The sequence below is a fragment of the Manis javanica genome, chromosome 11 (genome assembly GCF_040802235.1).
Source record: "Manis javanica isolate MJ-LG chromosome 11, MJ_LKY, whole genome shotgun sequence".
Taxonomy (NCBI): domain Eukaryota; kingdom Metazoa; phylum Chordata; class Mammalia; order Pholidota; family Manidae; genus Manis; species Manis javanica.
Window position 1 is genome coordinate 30,167,602 of NC_133166.1, and position 6,042 is coordinate 30,173,643.

The window sequence follows — 6,042 nt, forward strand, 5'->3', positions numbered from 1 at the left end:
TCTTAAAAAGAAACCCCAGTGTAGGAGGTATTCTTAGTTTTTGATTCCCTGTCCTAAAAAGATGGGGTAGGGGTGGGAGAACTGAATGTTGAGGGCTGCTAGCGCCTATATTCACCCCAACAGGGCTTTTGTACTCCCCTGTTGTTATTCTGGTGACACAGGGAATCTGGGCTATTATTTAATGGAGGTAAATTAGAACTTCAAAACTTTCAACCCACTGTCTCGTCCTCCAATCCTCCACCATGGCGACAGCTACTAGTACTAGTGAGTACAGTGCGTGCGACACACACACACACAGTTAACTAAAGCTTTCATTCTCCCCAGGAGTTTCTCATAGTGCTTACTGTTGATTTCTCAGCTTTATGCTTCTGTTGCTTCCATTCTCTAGAGCTGATTTTAGAAAAGAAGCCAACAGGCCTTGCTAGTTCACAATCTTAACAGGTAACTTAAGTTTTTGAAATCATGCTGGCTGCTGTGTAGAAAATGGAGTTTAGAAGAGCAAGCCTCGGAAAATACAAATTCGATTACTGAGGTACTCCAGGTTCAAAGGTAATGATGGACTTGCACTGACTAGGAAGCTAGCAGTGAAGATGGAAAAAATTGTTGGATTCAAGAGTTATAGAGGTGTAATTAATAAGGTTTGCTGATGGTGAAGAAGAGAATAAAGAAAGGCTACTATGTGTCATAAAAAACTGAATGTATTTCCCTGTATGGCCCCGGAAGACGGCTGGTTAGCCAGAGACGGGTAAGATTCCTCAAGAGAGGAACAACCTAAGACAGGCACAGTAGCAGGGGGGCCATCAGGTGAGAAATTGGGAATCAACAGAGGTGAGGCTTAGAACCTCATCCCCCTTGTTTTGAGAGAAATCTTCTGCATCCGTGGATGTTTTGTTGCCCTTGTCTAGCTTGGATTAATACTTAGTCTATAGGCACACACCTGATCATCTACATTTGCCCTCTTACAGCACTAAATTATGTTTTCTACCTTTATCTTGCATCTACCAACCACTTCAGCATTAAAAAAAAAAAATGAGAGAAATGTGGGATTCACATATAAATCAAGTATAAAAATCAAATGAATAACCATCTGACTTGATTGTTTATAGTTCATGATGTGTGATCAAAACTGAAAATTTCTGTGATATGACTACCCTTGTACTGTTCACCATGTAAGAACTTATTCACTATGTAAGAACTTGTTCACCAAGTAAGAACTTGTTCGTTATGCTTCAGAAGATTGGAGACTGTTGAGAATTAGGCTTTGGGTTGATTAATGATTGTGCATTGAGTCCCCTATACAGAATTTTATTGTTGTTAACAACCATTTGATCAATAAATATGAGACGCCCTCTCAAAAAAAAAACCAAAATTGAATGTATGAATGAGCCGTTTTGGGGATGAAGACTGATGGAAAAACAATACTAGGGGGCTCTCAATTTTACAGTTCTGTTTTGCATTCTTATTGAAACAGCAAAATCCCCAAGTGGGCAAATTCCCAGGAAGGATCTTCTGCCACTCTCCATATCCTCAGAACCAGGTCTCTTGTCTGTCCCATGCCCTGAGAGGACATTATCATTAGATGGGCTTCCCAACTGTTTCAGGGTCAACACTGTTAAGGAGAAAGACATAGCAAATATGACCGTCAAGCTTTCCACTCACAAGGATCAATCACTGAAGCTCCTCTCATCTCCAGTTTTCTACTTGTTGCTTTTTCATTACCTTGAATCAATTTCCCCCTCCTATCAGCACTCCAGTTTCTTTTCATGTTAGTCTGGTCGGTTGGTAATCAGGTGCCCTGTTCTCCTCTGGCTGTGTGTTGCAATCAATGAACCTTATTAACCACCATGCTTTACAGAGTACCAGGATATGAGTAGCCTGTCCCCAACTGCCTCACCACATCAGTAACAATTGGGTATTTCTGCTCCACCCACTCCCACGGCCCTACCCCAACCACTCAGGCAGTCCTGTTTTCTCAGAACCTTTCCCATATAGTCTAAGGCTTGCTAGGCTTCTGTTTTGGTTGTAGTCACCCCTTCTCACATGTTCTCTGCTGAAGCAAATTGAAGCCCAAAGCTGCTTAGGCAGCATTTTGACCAAAGGGTGGGAATGTGTCTATTTCCATTGCCTGGAACCTCTGAACACAATGACAGCTCAAGTCTGAACTGATGACTCCCTTCCCAACAAGGCTGGTTAGAATTGTTATCTGAAGATATTCACTATCTCATCCTGCTTCTCCTTCACCCAAATTAGATATCTAAGAAACATGATTCAAGCACCTCTGAGATCTTTGGTGGAGTCTTAGTTTCTACATTTAATCGTCATTAAAAATTGCTCTGGTAGTGTTTGAATCCAGCTAGGCCTGATGTTCCAAAATGCATCCCATGGTACCCTTACCACATGACTTGATGCAAAATCTTCCAAGTCTTACATATAGGTAGAGTTCATTTTTCTTTCCTATTTATGTACAGCCAGAAGCCGTATATATATTCTGACAATTATCCACATCACCAAATCCCTTATTATGAGGAGTCTGACAATTATCCACATTACCAAATACCTTATTATGAGGAGTCAAACATACCACTATAGTGACATGGGCGTTTGTACCATATAATTCTTTATGACAAATTCTTTTTTTTTAATATATATCAATCAGAATTCCTTCATCACTTCCAAAGCCTCTACTTCCATGTGGGGAAAATGGAGCTTTCTAACTAGGATGCCTGCCTGGCCTTAATAGTGCCCATTGTGTATATAATAAGAGCATATATGCACATTTATGGGATGTCAGTCACAGGAGCACCTGCCCATGGAAGGGGTAGAGAGGAAACACCCATTCTGTCCTCTGCCTGTGTTCCTGGTACATAATTGGTCAGGCGTCCACCAGTCACCAGGGACTGGCCCACAGAGTTGCTCCTGGAGCATAGGAGCAGGGGGTGGGCAGCCATGGGAAGAGCACAGAGAGCTGTGCAGCCCCAGTGCTCCTAGAGAATCAAGCCTGAGTGTGGGAACAGAGAGCTTGGAGGGCAGGAAGCACATTCAGGCCAGCTCCATGTACCAAGCTGCCTGTGACCAGTAAGAATAAATGTGGTATCCCCCTTTCCCCCCAACTTTTTTGCCCTTGCCTTTCTTCAGTCTCACTGAATTCATAGAGAACTTGCTCTAGACAGGGAAGTCCTCCTCTTGGAGCTACATTCTGTAACATTATATATGTTATAGCCAGAAATTCCTATTTTCCTCTTCAGTATCTATCACCATTTCCTTTCATATGTCTCTAATTAACAGCAGCCTATAACCAACATTGTCAGGGTTTTCCAGAGAAACAGAATCAATAGGCTATATATAGACACATATCTATGTATCTATATACATACAGATATGGATTTCATGCAATTATGGAGACTGAGTGGTCCTACAGTCTACTATATGCAAGCTGATGACCCAGAAAGCAGATGGTATAGTTCAAAGGCCTGTGGACCAACAATATAGAGTCTAGTCCAGGTCTGAAGGCCTGAAAACCAGGAGTACAAAGGGCTGATCAATCTCCCAGCTTAACAGGCAGAGTGAATTCAACCTTCCTCCACCTTTTTGTTTTATTTAGGCCTTCAATGGATTGGATGGTGCCCACCCACACTAGGAAGGCCATCCGTTTTATTTAGAACATGAATTCAAATGCTAATCTCTTCTGGAAACACCCTTACAGACTCACCCAGAAATAATGTTTAACCAGATATCTGGATACTGAGAGCCCAAACTGACACATAAAATTCACCATCATAAACCTTGACTAGTGTTCTCACCCCAGTTCAAAAGCAAGCCCCATAGTGCTGATTTAGCCACCAGGAAAGTGAAAGTAAAGTAGGGGGTCTTGAATGAGCAAACTCATGTCTCCCGTGGGCCTGTAGGCATTCCAGGAAAGAATCCACTTTTTTAAAGGAAGTGTCAGTTGACCCTGAACAAAATCCAGTCTCATTTCATGATGATAATTCTTAGTCACTCTAGAAGGTTAAGACAATGACTATGGCTAGTTTTCCATCTAAAATACACGAACTTGAACAGTATATTCCCTCCTTTGGTTTCCATATTATTATACTGTTGATCTCAGAGTAGTTTTCAAAACTCCCCTTAGACTCTTGAGGTGGTACTTCAGAGCCACCAGAACTAAGACTGGGTTAGTTTCTACTCCCCAGCACTCTTTACCTAGCAGCTGAGTCATCATGACAAGAATGCTCACTTGGCACAGCTCCAGATGATGGATGATACTGAACCTCAGATTAAGGAGCCCAGACAGCCCCCCAAAATTTAACTTAGGAGTTTAGTGAGTTTCCTTACCTATTCTCAAAATGCAGTCCCTGCTAACACATAGTGGTCTTCAGAAGGTGTGGTATTATGGTTTCTGCTTTACATACCAAGTATTTCTAGGACAAAATGACTCTTCAGAAGAATCTTTCTAGTGCCTTACACAATTTCCATTTTATTCTACTTTGTACTAGCAAAGTAACCAAATGGAAATGTTTTTTTCAAGCATTACATTTTTTCATTTCATTAGATGAAATGGTTTGTCTAAATGAGATAATACATAAGAAAGCTACACACTGTAAGCTATAAAAAACCTATACAAAGCAATGTATGCTTAATTTACTATTTTTTTTTTTGAGAGGGCATCTCTCATATTTATTGATCAACTGGTTGTTAACAACAATAAAATTCTGTATAGGGGAGTCAATGCTCAATGCACAATCATTAATCCACCCCAAGCCTAATTTTCATTAGTCTCCAATCTTCTGAAGCATAACGAACAAGTTCTTACATGGTGAACAAATTCTTACATAGTGAATAAATTCTTACATGGTGAACAGTACAAGAGCAGTCATCACAGAAACTTTCGGTTTTGATCACACATTATGAACTATAAACAATCAGGTCAAATATGAATATTCGTTTGATTTTTTTTTTTTTCTTTTCTGATCAAGCTGGCGAAGTTTATTGTTTACAGGCTCAATTTATACAAGTAGCAAGTAAGGGGTGGGTCAGGAGATAATTGGACCTTAGGTGGCGCTGGCGGGGAGGTGTTTTCACACATCCTCAAGGTCTCCCTATTTTCAGAGTGAGGAGTCTTGGCTCATCTTCAAGGACAAGATATGTTCTGTTTTTTTTTTTTTTTCTTTTGAGAGGGCATCTCTCATATTTATTGATCAAATGGTTGTTAACAACAATAAAATTCAGTATAGGGGGGTCAACGCTCAATGTACAATCATTAATCCATCTCAAGCCTAATTCTCGTCAGTCTCCAATCTTCTGAAGCATAACGAACAAGTTCTTACATGGTGAACGAATTCTTACATAGTGAATAAATTCTTACATGGTGAACAGTACAAGGGCAGTCATCACAGAAACTTTCGGTTTTGATCATGCAATATGACCTATAAACAATCAGGTCAAATATGAATATTCATTTGATTTTTGTACTTGATTTATATGTTGATCCCACATTTCTCCTATTATTATTATTATTTTTATTTTTAATAAAATGCTGAAGTGGTAGGTAGATGCAAGATAAAGGTAGAAAACATAGTTTAGTGCTGTAAGAAGCAAATGTAGATGATCAGATGATCAGGTGTGTGCCTATGGACTAAGTATTAATCCAGGCTAGACAAGGGCAGCAAGACATCCACGGATGCAGAAGATTTCTCTCAAAGCAGGGGGTGTGAGGTTCTGAGCCTCACCTCTGTTGATCCCCAAATTCTCACCTGATGGCCCCCCTGCGACTGTGCCTGTCTTAGGTTGTTCCTCCCTTGAGGAATCTTACCCGTCTCTGGCTAACCAGTCATCTTCCGGGGCCATACAGGGAAATGTAAAGTTGGTAAGTGAGAGAGAAGCCTAATTTACTATTTTTAATTAGAAGCACTTATTCATCTTTTTCATTGATTTGAGAATCCTATCTTGTGTGAACTGTAAGGAACCTGGACCTTAGAGCTCACTTGGTCCAGATGAGAAACATGAGGTCTAAAGTTTAAATAATATCCCTTAACTCACCTAGCC